Source organism: Cebus imitator, unplaced genomic scaffold, assembly GCF_001604975.1.
Source record: "Cebus imitator isolate Cc_AM_T3 unplaced genomic scaffold, Cebus_imitator-1.0 Scaffold5, whole genome shotgun sequence".
Lineage (NCBI taxonomy): Eukaryota > Metazoa > Chordata > Mammalia > Primates > Cebidae > Cebus > Cebus imitator.
Window position 1 is genome coordinate 3,795,386 of NW_016107320.1, and position 22,009 is coordinate 3,817,394.

The 22,009-nt window shown below is 41.9% G+C and overlaps 1 protein-coding gene, 1 non-coding gene and 1 pseudogene across 2 annotated transcripts in view; 1 reads left to right on the forward strand and 2 right to left on the reverse strand.

Moving 5' to 3' along the window:
- ERI1 (exoribonuclease 1) overlaps positions 1-22,009 on the forward strand; it is an 80,017-nt gene that overhangs the window by 48,321 nt on the left and 9,687 nt on the right. The gene's annotated exons all lie outside the window — the stretch shown is intronic.
- LOC119472526 lies at positions 9,315-9,397 on the reverse strand (annotated as a pseudogene).
- On the reverse strand, positions 15,652-15,713 carry LOC119472516. The gene has a single exon (XR_005201663.1). It is a non-coding gene; the product is annotated as a U7 small nuclear RNA (small nuclear RNA).

Sequence of the window (22,009 nt, forward strand, 5' to 3'; positions counted from 1 at the left end):
AAAAAGGGCAAAAATAATGCAAAATAAAAATGACATTTGAAAAAAATGTCAAGTGTTGAAATATGGATAGCATCCGACAGGGCTGAGATTGGAGTAAGGGGAGTGAGGTGAGTCCTGCAAGTATACTCTCGGATCTTGTCTTTGAGTTTTGTGGATTTTTTTGGCATTAATTTTGATTTTTAAAAAATATTGCATGAAAATGTTTTTCTTACGTTGCATGCCCTACTGTAAGTCTCAACATTTCCTTTAGGCGTTAAAAGAGTTAAACAGCTTTTGACTTGTTGATCCCTCTGCATTGAGGGAGGGGACATCTCAGAAGCATGCTCTTTGAAAAGTAACAGAGTACTAGGCCTCCTCCCGAACCCGTCCCAGAAAAAGAATACCAGGCTTCCCAAAGGCCAAATGGGATTTCTGCATCAAAGAGAAGATGTCAGCGGAGAGATAACCTAGTCATTCAGAGGCAGCAGATGAGGCGAGAGGGACAGTGGACAGCCATGCACAGAGAAGGCAAATTGAGCGCATAATCACCAGCTCATGCCAAGGACAGCCTGTAGAGTTCCTGTCTCTGTGGATTAATTTGGCTGGGATGAGTTCTAGACCTGAACATGTACCTCTCCATCATACAGGATTACTTACTGTTACCTTGATAAATTAACCTGTTTAACCTTCAGCTCCCTTGTCTGTAAGATAGAACTAATACTATGCCCCTCACAGTGATGTTTTAAGGATAGATGAGGTAGAATGTATATAAAGTACTTTTCAGAGTGCCTAGTACATTCTGAGTGCTCCAAAAAAGAAAAAGAGAAAAGAGAAAAAAAAAGACAGGTATTTTTACCTTTCTATTAGATTTTTCTAGGTCAAGCCCGGGCACAGTGGCTCATGCCTGTAATTCCAGCACTTTGGGAAGCAGAGGTGGGCAGATCACTTCAGGTCAGGAGTTCAAGACCAGCCTGGCCAACATGGTGAAACCCCATCTCTACTAAAAATGCAAAATTAGCCGGGCATGGTGGTGCATTACTGTAATTCAAGCTACTTGGGAGGCTGAAGTAGGAGAATCACTTGAACCTAGGAGATCGAGGTTGCAGTGAGCTGAGATTGCGCTATTGCACTCCAGCCTGGGTGACAAGAATGAAACTCTTGTCTCAAAAAAAAAAACAAAAAATATTTTCTATGTCTGTTCTGGAAGCATTAGCTTCTTATCTGAGTCCTCATTAGGAACATTTCACTACTCATTGATAAGTCACCAGAGGGTAGGCCAAGCCAGTGAACTTTGATGCTTATTAATATAAAATCTGGGAAATTATTACTAAAATGGGTCAGAGTTACCGAAGGAATGGAAGAGCCTGGATTCTGGTCTCAGCTTCAGGACTTGTTAGCTGTGGGAACTTAGGTCTAGCCCATCACAACTCTGGGCCTCTTCCTTCTTTATGCAATAAGAATAACAATATCATTCCTATTGCTCTTCTATTGTGGGGATCAAAGAGATAAGGCTGCAAAAGTGACGCAGGGCAGCACCTTCAGATGGAAATGAGCTTTGTTAAGGCCTTGTTCTTTCAGTGGGCTCATTTTTTTTTTTTTTTTTTGCCTAGGCTATTTTTTTTTTTTTTTTTTTTTTTTTATTTTTTTTTTTGTTACATTTTTTTTTTTTTTTTTTTTGCCTAGGCTAGTTCATCTGGTTCTGATACTGAAATTTAATGCTCTTTGGAAGTGGATTCTTTATTTTGGACTTTAAAATGGTAGTGGAAAGGATTAGCTGAAAGTAGCAAAATCTGTATGAAATGACTGTCGTTATTTGCTAAATTATTATTTAAAGTGGGTATTAGAGATATTAATTATATTAGTTTCCTATAGGGAATTGGAGGCATTTAAATATGCATAATATATATGATAAATATTTTATATATATATGTGTGTGCGTGCGTGCGTGCGTGTGTGTGTGTGTGTGTGTATATATATATATATATATATATATATATATATATGAAAAAGAATTTATTACAGCATGGTGGCTGAGAAGTCCACAGTTGAGGGACTACATCTGGTGAGGGCCTTCTTGCTGGTGGAGACTCTGCAGAGTCCTGAAGTGGCTCAGGGCATTACATGGTGAGGGGGCTGAAATTGCTAACATGCTCAAATTGGAGGTGTATTTAAGAAGCACGATTAAGGGCTAGGCGTGGTGGCTCATGCCTGTAATCTCAGCACTTTGGAAGGCTGAGGCGAGCAGATTGCTTGAGGTCAGGAGTTTGAGACCAGCCTGGCTAACATGGTGAAACCATGTCTCTACTAAAAATTAGCCAGGCATGGTAGCTTGTGCCTGTAGTTCCAGCTACTTGGGAGGCTGAGGTGGAAGGATCGCTTGAACCCAGGAGTCGGAGGTTGCAGTGAGCTGAGATTGTGCCACTGCACCCCAGCCTGGGTGACAGAGTTGAGACCCTGACTAAAAAAAAAAAAAAACGACTAAGGGAAATGCCTTCCTCTTGGTCCTGCCCAGAACCACTTCTTTCAGTTTTCTAACTTTGTATGTTTAGATCTTTGTAAGTGTCCTATGTAGTTAACACATTTTCCTTAAATATGAATTTGAATGATCACTTCCTTTTCTCAAGCAAATGTACTCACTTATTATCAGTCATTTTGAGTATAATTGCTTAAAATTCAGACTGTAACTGCAGAGGCATTTTTTAGCCATCCTTAGTGGGTGAGTATGGTGTAAGGATTGAGACCCCAGGCTCAGATGCCATGCCACTAAATAAGTGACCTTGCTCTGTTAAACAGGGACATGCCAGACCAGATCTCGTAGGGTTGTGGTGAGAAATAAAAGAATTGATGTTTATAAAGTGCTTAAAATAGTGCTTAGTGATTAATAACCACTCAATAAATGTTAGCCATTATTGTATTGACCCTATTTGTGTTAGCTCTTATTACACTGGTCTGCACAAGGCTGAAACCTGGGGCTTGGTCTCTATGGGGATGTTCTCTGTGAGTTTCAGCTACTGCTCCTAGTACGCTTCCTGGCAGTGATTATCTCTCTCTCAGTGCTCTGTTTCTCAGCTTTCTTCCTTTCTTCAGTGTCAGTGGAAAGGATTAGATAGACTTTTTTTTTTTTTTTTTTTTCCCCCCCAATAAATCCCCTTTAAGCAAAATTGAGTCAGGTGTCTCTTGCTACCAAAACAGCTGGACAAACTCCGCTAGTTTGAGAACAGTCACTTCCTATCCTTGTGCTAATTGGTTGAACTCTCGAAGAGCACTGAGTCTTCTGGCATTCTTGCAATGGCTTTTACTGACACCAGCAGCATTCTGGGTAAGTAGCGTATACCACTGTTATCAATGATCGAATCAAGAAACACACTAAGTGTACACACATGGAGGGGCATCCTTTGCACATGGAGTTGGGGCACAATTGGCAAGGAGGTTAAATATGTTAGCTTCAGGATGCATTTAGGGAAACTGCAATAAAGAGATGTACCCAGAAAACAGGTTTCAGAACTATGGTATAATACAAAATATGTTTGGTCTTTATTGCTGGCTCCTGGCACTGAGCATCAAAGATCCTTGGAAATTTCAGAGTGATTGGAATGTCTTTTGTTAATCATGAATCCTTTCTGATCATACTTAGTTTATGCTAATGAGGCAAATCAAGGTGGGTCCTTAAATAGTTTTAAGAGAGAGGCTGGCCACACTACAAAGACCAAGCTTATGATTACAGGGTTGGAACTTTCAGCTCTACCCCTCAACCTCTGTGGAGATTGAGTTCAGTCACTAGAGGCTAATTATTTAGTTTAGTTTTTGTTTTTGTTTGAGACATAGTCTTACTCTGTCACCCAGACTGGAATGCAATGGCACGATCTTGGCCCACTGCAACCTCCACCTCCTGGGTTCAAGCAATTCTCCTGCCTCAGCCTCCCGAGTAGCTGGGATCACAGGCACGTACTACCACACCTGGCTAATTTTTGTTTTTTTAGTAGAGATGGGGTTTCACCATGTTGGCCAGGCTAGTCTCAAACTCCTGATCTCAAGTGATCTGTCTACGTTGACCTCCCAAAATGCTGGGATTACGGGCATGAGCCACCATACCCAGCCAACGGCTAATGATTTAACTGATCATGCTTAGGTCATGACACTTCAATAAAAACTCTTGAGTAACAAGCTTCCAGGAGCTTCTGGGTTGGTGAACGCATGATGTGCTGGGAAAATGGCATGCCCAGAGAGGGAACGGGAGCTCCACACCCCAGCCACCAGCCCCTCACCTGTCCTACACATCTCTTCCATTTGGCTGTTCTTGAGGCGTATCCTTTATGTGAAACTTTATGTGAATCATAAAAACAGTGCTTTGCTGAGTTCTATGAGTCACTTAGTCAATTACTAAACCTAAAGCAGTCGTAGAAACTCCTGAATTTGTAGTCAGCCAGGTAGAAGTTCAGGTAGCCTGGGAACCCTACTGGCACTGGCAGTTTTGTGGGACTGAGCCCTTAATTTGTGGGATCTGACGGTAACTCCAAATAGTATCAGAACTGAACTGTAGGACACTCAGTGAATGTCAGAGAATTGATGTTGAAACCATAAGAACTTTGGAGGAACTGGCTGTAAGAACTCTCTTCTGAAAAGTAGCAAGTCTTCTATTGCCTCTGGAGAACCACGTTGTAACCCTCGTTGACAGAGTACAGTACTCTTTTTCTGCTTTCTTCCACTCTTTGGTGGTATTCAACAGATTGATTGGAAGTGAAAGGAAATATGTCTGATGGGGGGAGAACAACATCCTGTGGCATTCCAAGTTCTAAGGCCTGTTAGGCTACTGGGTGTGATAATGAATTCCCATTTCCACATTCACATATGAAGTTGATCAGATTTGTGATTTATTCTGCTGAAATTCCCTAGAGCTGGTCCAGCTCTCTTACCATGCAAAGGCAATGTGATGGGATTGGGTATGTCAAAAAATATATATATATTATAGTGGGAATGGTGTTTTAGAGCACATTTTAAATAGCCTATTTTTGGACTTACCTGAATGGCAGGCTCCCATTAGAAAACAGTTTTCGGGTCAAATTACGCCCATCAAAATACATCAATTATGTACCCACTTAATCCTATTCTGTTGCACTTTTTTGTAGAATTCAGCTTTACTTTTCTACAGTTACATTTGTTCTCTTTTTTGTACTTCTATTCTTACATTTTTGTTTCTATTATGTAATTGGAGTGAAGATTGTAAGGACAGAAAGAGGGTGGTTCCTTTCCTCCCCATCTAAAGGTCATGACTTACACCCCTATAACGAAAGACAGGTTACCAAGAAAAAAGAACAACCAATTTATTTGATCATAGTTTTATGTGGCACAGGAGGCTTCAGGATAAAGACTCCAGGCCCCAGAATAAACTATCCATGTTTACATTTAGGTTCAAGGAAGCAGGGACAGCCATGTAGAAATGTCATTGGGCCAGGCACTGTGGCTCACATCTATAATCCCAGCACTTTGGGAGGCCAAGGGGAGCAGATCACTTGAAGCCAGGAGTTTGAGACCAGGCTGGCCAACCTGGTGAAACCCCGTCCCTACTAAAAATACAAAAATTAGCTGGGTGTGCTAGCAGGTGCCTGTAATCCCAGCTACTCAGGAGGCTGAGGCAGGAGAATCACTTGAACCTGGGATGTTGAGGCTGCAGTGAGTGGAGATTGCACCATTGCACTCCAGCCTGGGTGACAGAGCAAGACTCTGTCTCAAAAATAAATAAATAAAATAAATACATAATAAATAGAAATGTGATTAGATAAAAGGGTATGAACTGTTAAAAGAACAACTTCAGCCAAATTAAATTTAACAGAGTTTAATTGAGTAAAGAACGATTTGCAAATCAACAGACTCCTGGGCCAGAGTAGGCTCAGAGACTCCAGCACAGCTCCTTGGTGGAAGATTTATGGACAGAAAAAATAAAGTGACATACAGAAAACAGAAGTGAGACAAAGAAAACAGGCAGATTGCTTGTAGCTCGGTGTTTGCCTTATTTGGATGTGATTTGAGCAGTTGGCCACGTTTGATTGGCCAAATCACAGTGATTGGCACAAGAGTAGATTCTAGTCTGCTTACAACTCCATTTAGGTTTTAGTTCATGTTGTACAGAGAACCCTTTAGGTCAGACTTAAAATATGTAAGGACAGAGATTTAAACAGACTTGAATTAACAGAGCTGATGGTAATAAACTGAACGGGAAAACCTAGCCAGGCCCGCCTGTTCAGATTCTTCTTGGCTCTCAGTTGCAGCATTTCTTCTTCCCTGGTGTAGGGCATGACCCCTCTGGAATGAGGGTCTTTATTTATGGCCAGCTGGTACATTGAAAGGTGGGGGAAGGTGAGAGTAATATATTATTTTTTTGTCACCCAGGTTCGAGTGCAGTGGTGTGATCTCGGCTCACTGCAACCTCCACCTCACTGGTTCAAGCCATTCTTGTGCTTCAGCCTCTAGAGTAGCTAGGATTACAGGCACCTGCCACCATGCCTCGCTAATGTTTTATATTTTTAGTATAGAAAGGGTTTTGCCGTGTTGGGCAGGCTGGTCTCGAACTGGCCTTAAGTGATCCTCCCGCCTCAGCCTCCCAAAGCCCTGGGATTACAGGCATGAGCCATTGTGCCTGGCCAAGACACTAACATTTTTAGGCTTTATAGCTGGCTTTGAGGGAAAGGGATTCTGGTTTCTATGACCCACCTTGGGGAAGAGGAATTCTAGTTTCTATGGCTTGCCACAGGGAAGAGTGAGGGGCAAGAGACAGAAAGGCAGGGGAAGATCAGAGAGAAACTTCACCCCTAAGGCCTTCACTTTGAAGTATCACTTTCTGAGCTCCAACATTGTTACTCTGGAGACTAATTCCTACACATCCCTCAGAAGCTCTGGGATCTCACTGGGTGCCTATGTGCTATGGGTTCCTGATGCTAATAGGAGACATCACAAAGAAGAATTTGGAAATGGAAAGGTTTCTGGGCCTTGGAGCTGTGATCCCCAGCTCCGATGGAAGTGGAAGACACTCTGTCTCTGGGGATTGGGATCAGATGGATGGGGCACTCCCTGAAGTCAGAGAACCCAGAATCCAGGAGCACAGCTGTGTCCTGTTCCTACCTCTGTTGCTGTTTGACCTGCCTTTTCCCCTACTCTGTTGGAGTAGGGAGTTATGTAGCATCATACTAGGGCTTTCCCACATTGGTAAACTATTAATGAGTCACTAAAAACAGAGTCAAGTTGATGAGCCATGTGTAGTTTACTTGTTCTTATGGCTAGTCATGGAGGTTGCTTTTAAGTTTTGCTTTTATAAATGCATCTGTAAATAAAATATTTGTCCATAAAGATGCTTCCACACTTAGGGTAAATTCCCACAAATTAATTTCTGAACATCTTTAGGCTTTTGGCTCATTTTTCAAATAAGTTCACAAAGGGCTCTGTTTTCTAAAGGTCTAAAGGTGCATTTTTTGGTTCCTTTGCCAGCATTATTATAGTTTTTAAAAACCTTTACCAATGTAGTAACTGAAAAATGGTTGTATTGATTTGATAAATGCTTTTTTGATTACTTTTGATATAATCAAACACTTTTGATTACCCATCAATTTTGACTATCCCATCAATTACATGGAAACAGTTTTCCCATGTAATTGTTTGCTTTTTTTCTTTTTTTTTTTTTAAGACAAAGTCTTGCTCTGTCATGCAGGCTGGAGTGCAGTGGAGAGGTCTTGGCTCACTGTCACCTCTGTCTCCTGGGTCCAAGCGATTGTCCTGCTTCAGCCTCCCAAGGAACTATAGGCGGCACCACCATACCCGGCTAATTTTTATATTTTTAATAGAGATGAGGTTTCAACATGTTGGCCAGGCTGGTCTCAAACTCCTGACCTCATGTGATCTGCCTGCCTGGGCCTCCCAAAGTGCTGGGATTATAGGCCCGAGCCACCACACCTGGCCTCCTGTTTTTGTTTTTTTTGTTTTGTTTTGTTTTGAGACAGGTCTTGCTCTGTTGCCCAGGCTGGAGTATGGTGGCACAGTCACTGCTCACTGTAGCCTGGGTTCAAGTGATCCTCCCACCTCAGCCTCCCAAAGTGCTGGGATTGCAGACTTGAGCCACTGTGCCTGGCTCCTGTGTACGTGTTAGCCACTTATTTCTTTTTTTCAGGTGCTTTGCCCAAGTCCAGGCTGTGCTGCCTTACACAATTTGTAATTACAGAATGAGGCCTCTCAGGGATTGGCAACAGCTTCAATAGTCACCTGGAAGACCCAGCACGTAGCTCACAGACCCAATCACTTTTGAGGTCCAAGTTTAGACATCACAGTAGTTAACTAGTTTGTGGTTTGCAAAACAATTGTTAGGCATCTAGTCATTTGCTGATTCATCAGATGTTTCTTATGGGCCCTGTATGTGCCAGACACCGTTTTAGGCACAGTGAAAAAGACAAAAATCCCTCTTTTGATGGACTGTACCTTCTAGTGAGGAGAGGAAGAAAGTCAACATCCTTAAGTTTGTTGTCAAATAAATTAAAAGATGTTCACTGTTTTGGAAAGTGAGCATCAAGGGTGGGGGTGGTTTGGAGAAAGCTGAAAGTGAAATCAGCTGCAGAAATAAAGTGTGGTCAGGGCAGAGCCCAGCGAGGAGGTGAGAGAGCCCTGGGAGCTGCCTGGAGACACGGCGTCTGGCACAGGCACCAACCATGGGGAAGAACAGTAGGAAACCAGGATGGCCAAAATGAGGTAAGCCGTCGGAGAAATAGGAGTTGATGTCAGAGAAGTCCAAAGGGTGGATCTCATAGGGCCTTGGGGGCTGTTGCAAGCATCTGGGCTTTCCTAAGTGTGAGATGGAAGGACCAGAAGGTTTTCAGCCACAAGAGTGTTGAGATCTGTCTGGCGTTTGAAAAGAGTAGGTCTGGCTGGCTGCTGCATTCAAAACAGGCTTCAGAGGGTCAAAGGCAGAAGTTAGAGGAGAGAGCGGAGGAGACAGACTGCTGTATATTACCCAGAGCCCTCACGTGGTCCTGGAGCTGGTGAGTGAAAAGATCCAGGAATCGGTAGAGTTGATGGGATTTCCTGATGGAGACAATGTGAGCTGAGAGAAAGGGTGGGGCCATGGGCGGTTTCTAACTAAGATCTCATAGGTTGCTCTGTGCCCCATGGTTCCTTAACTAATGTCTAAGTATTTCCAGAGTTAAACCAGAAACACATTTACTCATGGAGCGAGCTCCAGGTATGAAGGCCATGAGAACTAATCCCTCCCATGAGAACTCAGAAGGGGCAATAGTTTTATTCATGTTAATGAGAGGATGAATAAAAATGAGAATGACGTTGTGATCTTCATATATTCCTGTTTAACATTTTTTTTCTTTACGTGTTTAGAGAAACTTCTGTAGTACTGAACTACAGAAATGATCCCTGAAAGTATCATCTTCTGTTTAAATTTACTTAATTGAATTAGGATAGTTATTTCCTATCTTGGCAACTATGTGTGGATCTTATACAAGATTTATGCCTGATGTCTTTGCTGTTGTTTTTAGAACAACTCAGCAAAATAAAATTCCAGTTCACCGTTGGACAACATTGTTTCACATATCCGTCAAATAGGCCAAAAAAATAAACAGCAGCTTCATAGATATATAGATAGATAGATAGATCTTTTATCTTTGGCCTTTTTAACAGTCTCATACAAACCAACTATCTATAGTACAGCTAAGGGCATATGCAAAAGAAGTTACTGGAATGCTCAGAATAAGATTGTTTAGTTGTTATTTCTGCTTCTTTCTACGAGGTTTCTTTTCTCCTTTGAGGTGATGATGAACTTGATCACACCACAAGTAAAGTCAGATGTAGGATAGAGGATGAGCAGGAGGCTGGTTTGATCACCTGAGATCATTAAAAATGGCTGACTCCTGACAATATGCGCAAAAATATAAAAGGAAACTAAAAAATACGAATAAATCTCCTTTTAAAATTACTTAAAAAAAAAGGAAAAAGCAGGGCCTTGGAAGTTTTGGTTCTTTTTTCCTCTCCTGTTGCAAACTTGTGTTGTGGTTTTGGGCGGGCGGTGGAGAGCGTGTCACCAGCAGGTGGCACTGTCTGTGGTGGCTGGGCCTCTCTCTCCACGAGCCTATCTCTCCAAGGTGACCATGTCTAGTTTCTGAGAATAGGTCATGGCAGCCTTTGTTTTTCTTCGCTTTTTCTGCTGTCTGGTTATCCTCCTGGTCTTCTGCTTCATGATACCAACACCACCATCTTCTTTATCTTCAGTGCCCTGTTTGCGACCAGGGGACTTAGCTTCTTCATTCACCTCCACCCTCTTCCCTGCCTCTACCTTCCTCCTACTGCTCCTCCTCCTCCTTCCCCTCCTCCCCACCTTCTTCCTCTTCTTCATCCTACTCATTGTTAGCCTCATCTCCCCATTTTCTTCACTCGGGTTCCCACTAGCAGGGACATCTCTTCCCCTTTCTCCGCCTGCACAACTTCCTTCTTCTTTAAGTGGGTTGATGGTCATCTCAGAGTTGGTATCCATGGATGGATGTGTGTTACACACCTCATCCCCTGATGATCTTATGCATTGGATAACAAGAAAGTAAGAGTTTGATGGACAATGCAAAGGTGGCTTCTCAGAGCAGCCAGTGGACACCTGACGACTTTCAAACTCAACAACAGTGGCAGTGATTTGATTCATGTTCACTTGGCCATGGTGAAGGAGGATGACTAATTATAGGCAGAAAGGAATCAGATGCATGACTTTGTAAAGATGTAGGACATTTTGTTATTCAATAAGTGTTCAGTTATGAATGCCAGTCATTATTTTTAAAGAAAGGAATTTGACATTTTAAGTATTCCATTTTCTTATCTGAAATTTAAAAGAAAGGAAAAAATAAGAGGCCTGGCAGACCCCACTGCAGAGACTAAAATGTGACAACCGGGTGAGTTGAGAGGGAAGCAGCTGGTTGGTTTATCTCTGTGATGGCTTCTATTTTGGGAAAGTTTGGTGATCTCATTGCCTCATTGTTCTGATGTTCTCAGTGGCCTCAGCTGAGCTACAGTGGAGTGAGGGGTGAAGGAAGCATGAACAGTGAGAGTCATTCCAGCTGCCTGGCAACATGGCAGATAGGAATAAATACCCGTGAAGTGGGAGAAGATTAGATGATGTAGTCCAATTTTCTTAAGTTTTAAAGAAGCTGGGATCCATGGTATTAACTGAATGATTTCAAGGTTACACAGCTAGTCTGAGCGGAAACGGGACAGGTCTCCAAGTCAACAAACTCTTGCCCCAGCACGTTTTCTACCTCATTTTGCTTCTTTCATGTATTCTACAATTTTCCCATACATAGGAGCACAGAGAGTTATGCTGCAAATATATATATATATATACATATATATATATATATGAGATACAACATTCTTCCCTCAACAGTCTCCTTCCCCCAAGCAAGAAGTTTCCACTAAACCTTGAACAATTTCACTCAAAGCGTTATAGCTGAAAAAGTGGAGGAAGCAGAGAACATATATTTTCGGAGCTACATCTAATCCAGAATTGCTTTTCTCCGTAGCCCTTAATTAACTTCTTTTTAAATTCAAATTTTCTCAGATATTTCTAAAATAGTATATGCAATTGACCTGAGACTGTCTCACATTTAAAGAAGTGTTTCTAAAAACCTCACCCAACAACTTCCCTCACACCTCATGTGGCTGTCCTGCCCTCGGAGAAAGTAGGTTGGGTTTCATGGTTTGCTTTTAGTAGGGGCTGTCTTTCTCTCTCTCTCCTTTTTGGCAACAGGGTCTCATTCTCTTACCCAGGCTGTAGTGCAGTGGCAGGATCATAGCTCATTGCAGGCTGGAACCCCTAGGCTCAAGTGATCCTTCTGCCTCTGCCTCCCTGGTAGCTGGAACTACAGGTGTGTGCCACAGCGCCTAGCTAGGGGATCTTTTATGAATGCTGAGTGGAGGCTGGATTGGTGGGGGCACATGCCAATTTGCTACAGGGATCATTCTTGAGCACCAAGTAAAGCAACCTCCTCCCTCACCTTTAGGCTCCTCATATCCATACTTGCGTCTCTTCCTAGGATGCAGTGTGTCTGAATTTATCACCTTTCTTTATCTGCATGCATACTTATTGTCTTTCTCTCTCTTCATTAGAAAGTAAGCTTCCTGAGAGCAGAGAGTTGGCCTGTGTTGTTCACCTGCGTACCTTGAGTGACTGGAGAGTGGCTGGCACTCTTTCTAAATTTTTAAACTTTATTTTTAGTTTTTGAGACAGGGTCTTTCTCTGCCACCCAGGCTGGAGTATAGAAGAGCAGTCATGGCTCACTGCAGCCTTGACTCCATGGGCTCAAGCAGTCCTCTTGCCTCAGTCCTCCCTAGTAGCTGGGACTACAGATGAGCACTATCATGCTTGGCTAATCATTTTTATAGAGATGAGGGTCTCACTGTGTTGCCCAGGCTGGTCTTGAACTACTAGGCTCAAGCCATCCTCCTGCCTTGGCCTCCCAAAGTGCTGGGATTACAGGCATGAGCCACCACACCAGCCACTTTTAATATTTATTAAAAAGACAAAAGGATTGTGGGGTTAGCAGGTTGAACATTTTGATCCATATTCTCAAATCACTTTCCTAAAATGCCAGAATTCACAATCCCATCAGCAGTGTCTATGAGGATCTTTTCCCTTGAATCCTCTCTAAAACTGGGTATGATAACTTTTTAAATCCTTGTTAATATGATAGGAAAATATTTTTAAAAGAATTCTTACATTTTACTTGACATTTCTTTATTGCAGTATATTTTACAAGGATTTTTATTCCAACGGATTTTAAAAAGGTGTGATAACATAACACGTAAACTTTAGTGGTCAAGAAAATTCCGTTATGTTGATGCCTCCTTGTTAATCTTCCCTGGCAATGCTGGATGGATTAAAGAGGACTACCACCCTCTCTTAGCTATGGGCATCAAACACATATGAAAGTATTTTGAGAAGTATAAACAAGTTACATAGTCAGAATGATTTATTTTGCTCAAGATGAGAGTACAGAAGACAATGATTTCACTCAAATAGCACTTTTAAAGTATGAGTCAACAGAGGAATTTGCAGGTTTTAGAAAGTTGCTCCAATCATCCTGAACATCGATTATTTTTGCTTGATTTCAGGAAGACTATTATGGCTGGGTGGGGTGGCTGATGCCTGTAATCCCAGCACTTTGGGAGGCTGAGGCGGGTGGATCACTTGAGGTTAGGAGTTTGAGACCAGCCTGGCCAACATGGTGAAACCCTGTCTCAACTAAAAATACAAAAATTAGCTGAGCGTGGTGGTACGCACCTGTAATCCCAGCTACTTGGGAGGCTGAAGCAGGAGAATTGCTTGAACCCAAGAGGTGGAGGTTGCTGTGAGCAGAGATCACTTTACTGCGTAGAGTGTCACCCACTCCAACCTGGGTGACAGAGTGAGATGTTGTCTCAAACCAAAACAAACAACCCAAACCAAAAACAAAATGACTATTAAAAAAAAAAACAATAAAAAAAATAACGTGTATAAAAATAAAGTACTCTGAAGAGGCAGGGTGTGGGGGATTGTAGGCTGACACCTATAATCCTAGCCCTTTGAGAGGCTGAGGCCAGAGGATGGCTTGAGCCCAGGATTTCAAAGCTACAGTGAGCTATGATCCCACCATGGAACTCCAGCCTGGGAAAAAAAACCAAGACATTGTCTCAAGAAAAAAAAGGACTCTAAAGATACTTAGTTATGTTTGGGACACATTGGTAGGTTCTGAGCTACTAGTATGGAACAGAAAAAAAGAAATTGATTGACTCATTTCCCAACTACATTTTACCCGTGGAACCTTCCTAATGAACACACACAAGACTCATTACTCATAAGGGTCAATTAGCCCACTTAAGCAGTGGAGTCGATCCTTGCAAGTGTGCACAGAAAGAGAACATTTGGCATCTGGTTCAAGTCGCATGTTTGTAGATCAAAGTAAAAATTTTAAAATAATTTTTACCAAGACTCCCTGAACTATGTTTATAACTTGGGGATGAATTCATTTGAAATCTCCTTTTTCCTCAGCATTTTTGCAGCCCGTGTACAGGGCCAGGCAGAGAATTGTGGTGTTGGTCCCAGGTGGCAGGGTTGGGAGCTGGAACAGAGCCCATGGCTGCTGTCATGGGCTCTATCTTCTCTGTACCCAGTTCTTCTGGGTGTTTTGGTCTGTTGATTTTCCAGTTTCCCAAAGCAACATATCTTTCTTGGCTTGTTTGGAAAGAGAACTGTTGCTAAGATTATTGAGCTCGAGAGAGGAAGATCTTGTGTTTACAGCTGCCTAATGCAGGGCATTATTCTAAGCAGATGATTGTGTTGTTATAGACATCTACTAGGTCAGTTTCTCCTAACCGCTGTAATAAATCTAATGATAACCAGTTAACTTGACAAGGTCGTTTCTCAAAGCAGCTTCAGTGTCTAATAAATACTTTTCCTTTTCTGGAATTTCTATTCTAGTTATTACATTTGGAAGTAGAATGCACGCCCATCACAAAATGCCTAACCTTTAAGCTCCCTTGGTGGAATTCAATATAATTAAAAGCAGCAAGTATTAAGTTTCTAGTAATGCCAGGACTATGTGAGAAATTTGGGGAACATCCAAGAAATATAAGTCTTGTAAATGATGTCCTAATTACAAAAAGAAATAAAAACACCTTTTTCAGTTTTCAGTTTCCAATTCATTCATCTGAGAAATACTTTCTCCAGATAGGATGGGATAATTGACTCCTTTAACTTGGTACCCCATTCTGCAGGAAAACAAGAAAAGTTCTCATGCAGCTCACTCTATGGCTGATGCCTTCCTTTAAAGAGTTCAAGCTGTAACACCTTCATCACACCCATAGTTTTGAGCTCCAGCAGGACAGGGTGATTCAACTTTGGAAATAGAATGACAAAGAGAGACTGAGTGCAGTGGCTCATGCCTGTAATCCCAGCATTTTGGGAGACCAAGGTGGGAGAATTGCTTGAATTCAGGAGTTCAAGATCAGCTTGGGCAACATAGTGAGACCTTGTCTCTACAAAAGACAAACAAAATTAGCCAAGTGTGGTGGTGTGTGCCTGTAGTCCTGGCTACTTGGGAGGCTGAGGTGAAAGGATCATTTGAACCTGGGAGGTTGAGACTGCAGTGAGTGGAAATTGCACCACTGCATTCCAGCCTGGACAAGAGAGCAAGACCCTGACTGCATTCCAGCCTGGGTGACAGAGCAAGACTGTGACACACACACCCACACACTGACAGAGGGGCAGAATTCTCCTAAGTGGAAATGAAATACAGAATACCATGATTTAGTTTTCCTGTAGTTCTTTCCTTAGCATTTGATAATAGCTTTCCTTCGGGGGGGGGGGGGGGGGGGGGGGGCGGGTCCGTGATCTTTGGTTTTCCCCCATAGCCCTGTGTGGTTGCTGTGTTGTTTTGTTTTCACACCACGTTGACCCGCCTCTCTAGTGGCTTGTAGGTTTTTGTAATTTTTTTAAAAAAAAAGCTTTGTTGATATGTAATTGCTTTATTGATATATAATTCACATACCGTACAATTCACTCATTTGAAGTGTACATTTCAATATTTTAAAGCCTGTTCACAGCATAAGTGTAACCATTACCACAGCCAATTTTAGAATAAATAATTTTTTTTTTCTGTTTTTTACTGTGGGAGTTTTCCAGTGAAAACCAGAAAACCTGCTAGACAAATTCCAAAAGAGCTGTAACACTCAATTTCAGAAAATTTTAATCACCTCCTGAAGAAATCTGAAGTATCCTTCAGTTGGCACCTCTACCTCCATCCCCTCCGGCCCTCAGCAACCACTACTCTATGTTCATTCTTTAAAAAAAAAAAAAAAAAATCTTTGAAGCCTTGATAAATCAGCCCTTTGATTTAAATCTCCATCTCACCCTGCCACTATTTTTGATCAGTTCTTCACCAGAGCTTCATCTTGACGTGTGCTCTGCCTTTCAGCCGAAGCCACTGCGTTAAGGAACAAAGTGACCCCCTCTCCCAACAGAAGCAGCCCAGAGAGAGAAGTAGAGGGTCAGGGTCAGCATCGAGTGTGCTCAGGTGAACTGCAAGTCTTGGCTTAGCCTCGAGGACCTCCTCAGTTTCACATCCCTTCACTGAGCTCCACCTGTAGGGATTCATCTTTCAGCCTCCTCTGAAGCACAAAATCATTTTATTGTCTAGCTGCTCACTGTATTTTCGCTCCGTGGTTTTCTTTACACCCCTCTTCTACTCTGCTGGCCTTCGGAATTTTTTATTTTTATTCACCACACTCATCAGGGAACAAATGCATAATCCTTATCTGGCTTCTGCTGTCAATCAGTTTGAATCTTGGTTGCCTTCTCAGCCATAAACTTTATCACCTGGTCTTATGTTTTCGGCTTTGTCCTTGATTTTGGAAGCACAGCGAATCAACATTATTTATCTTTGCAGAAGGCAGTATCTTAACCGTCACCACAGATTAATAGTAGCATTAATCTGTCAAATCATCCCAAAGATGCAAGGCCCTATCTGCTACTGAAGCGGAGACTTCTTTATTGAAGGGTATTGTCCACTGTTATTAAAGTATCTCAACTTATGATCCCGAATACTTCTAAGAGGGGTAAGCGTTAGAGAAGGTACGGGTGGGGGTGTCTGAGGGGAGGTTACTGATGGACAGATTAGCAAATAGGGCATTGTAAAGGAGATCAGTGAAATAAGATTTTTATAAAATAACAAGTAGAATTTTGGTAATTTTTCTTTTGGTTTTCCAGTTTGATTTTGAACCATTCTGTGTTCAAATTTTGTTTTGAAGAGGCATTATCTCAGGCTTTAAAAAAAAGTTGCTGAATCAATGTGCAGGAGGGAGAAAAATAATTTAAAATGTCGCTGAAAAATTATATTCTTCTGGCGTGAAATAATTATTGTATGAAATATTTATATTCTTCTGATATTAGAAAGCCTCATTTCTTAAATAGGCTTAAACATATTTCAAATAATCTTCCTTTATGCAGTCAGGACTCTAAAGACTGACATGAAACTGCATAGAATCCAGTAAACCTTTTGTTTAGGGTCTTCTACTTATTTACAACTAACTTTATGAAAAAGTCAAGTCCTATAAAATACCTTATAAAACACCATGACTTAGTAAACATTGTACTTTTTAAAAATTTTATTTATCATTTTTAAATTTACTTTTTAATTTTTATGCTTTACAGAAGAGGTCTTGCTATGTTGCCCAAGCTGGTCTTGAACTCCTAGGCTCAAGCAATCCTCCCACCTTGGCCTCCAAAAGTGCTGGGATTACAGGTGTAAGCCACTGCACCCAGACATATTTTTTGTTGTTTTGTTCATTTTTGTTTTTTGTCTTTTTGAGACACAGTCTCGCTCTGTTGCCCATACTATAGTATGGTGCCATCTCAGCTCACTACAACCTCTGCCTCCCAGGGTCAAGTGATTCTCCTGCCTCAACCTCTTGAGTAGCCTGGATTACAGGCACGTACCACCACACCCGGCTAATTTTTTTATTTTTTCAGTAGAGACAGAGTTTCACTATGTTGGCCAGACTGGTCTTGAACTCCTAACCTTAAGTGATCTGCCTGCCTTGGCTTCCCAAGGTGCTGAGATTATAGGCATGAGCCACTGTGCCTGGCCCATATTTTTAAATTTAAATTTAAGTTTCTATTTTTGAGACAAGGTCTTGCTCTGTCACCCAGGCTGAAATGCAGTGACAAGAATATGGCTCACTGCAGCCTTTACCTCCTGGGCTCAAGCACTTCTCTGGCCTCAGCCTCCTGAGTAGCTGAGACTATAGGCACATACTATTACGCCCAGCTAATTTTTTGATTTTTTTTGTAGAGCTGAGGTCTCAGTTTGTTGCCCAGGCTGGTCTCAAACTCCTGAACTCAAGTGATCCTCCCACCTTGGGCTCCCAAAGTTGCTGGGATTGCAGGTGTGAGCCACTGGGCCCAGCTAGTACTTTATATTTATTGTGCCTGCATTTATGTGGGAACTTCCTATAATATTTTTCCTTTTTAAAAATTTCTAAATTCCTAAAGCCTTGATTAATAGCACACATCATTTTCTTAGATTGTCAGTCCTTCTAAGGGAAAAGCAGCATCTCCTGGTGTGGTCTGATGTGGGCTTAATCTTCGGAGTCACAGGAGCAAGCTTGTCCCCACCAACACCACAGTGAGATGACACAGAAGAGCACCGGGGCACTGCATGTTTACTTGCATTCCTCCAGTCCCATGGAAGTCCATTATTTCTTTCCTGAATCATATCTGAGCCAAAGGCCCTATATGGCCAAGATTCCCTGTTCAGTGATGAAATGCCAGCACACGACATTCTTTCTAATGAGTCACAGTCAATAAAAATTGTTTTCTAAATGAATCTGAGTATGTCACCACACCAAGCAACATAGAAGAAAAATCTTATCAAACCAAAACATTTTGTTTTATCAGCTGAGCTCAGACAGATCTTTCACTTTCGCAGGGAAAGAAATGTGTTTCTACACAAAGCAAAAACCCAATCTGTCCTTCGTTTTCCACGGATACGTGTGTTACATACTGTGAGGCAATGAGGGAGACACGTACTGGGAAAAATTTTCAGGGTTTGGAGACTGATGAGACATTCAGAGGAGTATACTATAACAACAACACAGCTAAAGACATTCACTTTTGAGGGCTTCTTTGTATATATTAGGCTAATATCGCATGTTGAAGATGGCCTTTAAAAATTAAAAAAATTTTTTTTTGCAATGCTTTGTTCTAGTTATGAACATGGTCTTCATATGAAATAGCATTGACCCTGTTATTAGAAGTGGAAATTTATTAGCCATGCATTTTGTTGTTGCTTCTGAAGAGACTTAGGGTGGGCTTAGGAAAGCCACAAAGAATTCCCAAGGTGTGCACGTATCAACCACAGACAGGTTAACCCTTCAGGCTCAGGGAAAATGAAAATGAACTAAAGGGATAAAATGTAATGATCAACCAGAGGTTAACTATTATAGTGAAAGAGAAACAAAATCTTTTAAGCATTTTTATTTATTCTTATTGTTCTTTTTTGTAGAGGCAGGGTCTTGCCATCATGCCCATTCTGGTCTCGAGCTCTTGGGCTGAAGCCATCCTCCTGCCTCAGCCTCTCAAAGTGTTGGGATTACAGGGGTAAGCCACTGCACCCAGGTTTTTCTTCTTCTTCTTTTTTTTTTTTTTTTTTTTTTGAGACAGGGTCTCAAGTAGTTCAAGTGATCCTCTTGCCTCAGCCTCCCAGGTAGCTGGGACTATGAGTGTTTGCCTCCATGCCCAGCTAATTTTTGCTGCTGTTGTTTTGTAGAGACACTTATTGCCCAGGCTGGTCTCAAACTCCTGGGCTCAAGTGATCCTCCAACCTCGGCCTCCCAAAGTGTTGGGATTACAGGTGTGAGCCACTGTGCGAAGCCGAAGAAAAGAAAATCTAAAGGAGAAAATACAAGCAAGCCATGTACACACGGTTCTGTCCCCTAAAACGAGGGTATAAAAGAAAGGGTGTAAATTACAGGACTGGCATCCATAAAATTCCCTAAGGGAAAGATACACAACATCTAGGGTTCATCTGTAAGTCAGAGCAAACCTAAGTCAGAATGAGATGAAGGATTTAAATATGACCAAGGTGCCAACGTGTAAATGATACCATAGACAGGTGAGAACTCCCTTGGGCCTTGAACTTGACTTTCTCTCAAGCACTCCAGTGAAGTTACCCAGCAAGAAAAAGAGGTGGGTAGGGGATTAAGTTCTTATTTGCCCATCAAGAGTTTGTTTAAATTATCTAGTACCTTTGGTAATAACATGTGCTTTTCTTTCTGTGAGAGAAACTACATAATATCCAGAGAAGGGTAACTAGAATGGTGGAAAAGCCACTTCAGTGAGAAATGGCTGAAAAAACTGGGCACATTTTACCGGAAGAGAAATCTGAATGAGCACAAGAGGGCTGCCAAGAATCTTTAGGAGGAAGGGGGGATATGTGTGTTCTCCTGTAGTGTTGCAGAAGGCAGGGCCAGGACCACAGGAGAGCTGCCTCTCCTTTGAAGGAACTCTCTGGGGCAGAGTTGATGATTTAGAAGATAGGGATTTATTATAAGGCCACACCAATGGAAGATGGGGAGACAGGAACAAAGCCAAAGGTGGGTGGTAGGGAGAGCTGTTAAAGAATGTGGACTTAACAGCTTTTGATGCATCTATGTTCTTCTCCTTCCAGTCTACCTCATACTCACACCAGTATAACTCATCTGCTGGTCAGAACACTTATTAACTACCTATTGCCTACGAAAGCATGCTGAAACTCCTTTTCCTGGTATTCAAAGCTTTCTGTGGTTTTACGCTTCTTTTGCAGCCATATCATCAGATTAATCATTTTCCCACATTCTCCAGTTCTTAAATGTGGCATGCATTTCCCTGACACTTTCTTTCCCTGCTTAATTCCCTACCTGTTGAAAACCTTTAGGGCCCAGCAAAAATTCTGTCTGTTTCATGAAACCTATGTAGAGGCAAAAGGAACTTTCCTGTTACCTTCTAAAGGTTCAATAATTTGAGTATCTGGAAGAAACTGGCAAAACACAGATTAATAGGAGAAAAGGCATACAAATTTATTAAGTGCACATGTGCACAGGAGCCACACAAACTATGACTCAGAGGAGGACCAGCTGACTGAAGGTTTTATACCCCACAGAAAACTATAGGGGCTGGGGGCTCCGGGAGGGTGGTGGTGATGAGGTGAGGGAGGGAGAGGGGTGGAAATGCACTGTGAACAAAGGCTGTGTTGTCTGGTTATAAAGCAGAAAAAGTGTCTCGGGCAGCAGCCCTCAGACAAATGAATTGGTAGCCTATGTTAAAAGTCTCTCTGAGCAAGAGGTCAGACCTTCAGTCTATTTTCCTGAGTTAATCTTCCCTGGTTGATCACTATTCTTCTGGAGGAACTTCCCTTAATCAGATAAGAGAGGCTAGAGAAAGCCCTTCTCTGCATTTGCTGCTCCCCGGGTACTCTCAGTTTAAGTCCAAAGCAGCATATTTGGGGAATTGTTTTCTGAGCCCCAACACCAAACCCATCCAACCTTTCTTTATGCCAGGTGAATGCACTGCTCTCTTCCTGTGTTCCCATAATACTCTCATGGTCTTTTTGAGACTGATCCAGCCTATCTTTTTTTCTTTTTCTTTTTTTTTTTTTTTGAGACAGAGTCTTGCTTTGTCTGCCAGGCTGGAATGCAGTGATGTGATCTTGGCTCACTGCAACTTCCCCCTCCTGGGTCCAAGTGATTCTCCTGCCTCAGCCTCCCAAGTAGCTGGGGCTACAGGCATGTACTGCCACACCTAGCTAATTTTTGTATTTTTAGTAGAGACAGGGGTTTACCATTTTGTTAGTCTGGTCCCAAACTCCTGACCTCAAGCAGTCCACTCACTTCGGCCTCCCAAACTGTTGGAATTACAAGTATGAGCCACCACACCCGCCCTGTCTTTTTTTCTAATTGGGTATCTGTGTAGCATTTTTGTTTTTAGCTCATATAGTATTTTTACAAACCCAAGTATTGCCTACCTGGGAGAGTAGTATTCCCATTTTGCAGATAACTCAGGCAGGCTTTCAGAGTTTAAGCAACTTGACCATAATCATAGAGGTAATAATTGGTAGGGCTGAAATTCAAACTCAAGTTTTCTAACCCGAAGTCCAGACTCTGCTTCCCCTAACACAGTTGTGAGTTTGTTTTTTTTTTAGTCTAATAAATATGACAGAGATTTTCAAATTCTGAAGTGCTACCCAGATCAAAAGAGGGTTTTATCCATTAGACTGCATCCTTCTAGAAGCCAGAGACTAAGTCATTTTCCTCTGTACATGTGAATGCATATTCTCAGGTCTACCCAGACCTGCTAAATCAGTGACTTCAGTGTGGGGTTCAGCACACTTTGTTAGAACAAAGCCCTCCGGGTATCTGCTGCATGCTCAAAGTCTGAGAACCAAGACTCTAAGAAAAGATTATCTTTGTTTTTTTTTTTTTTTTTTTTTTTTTT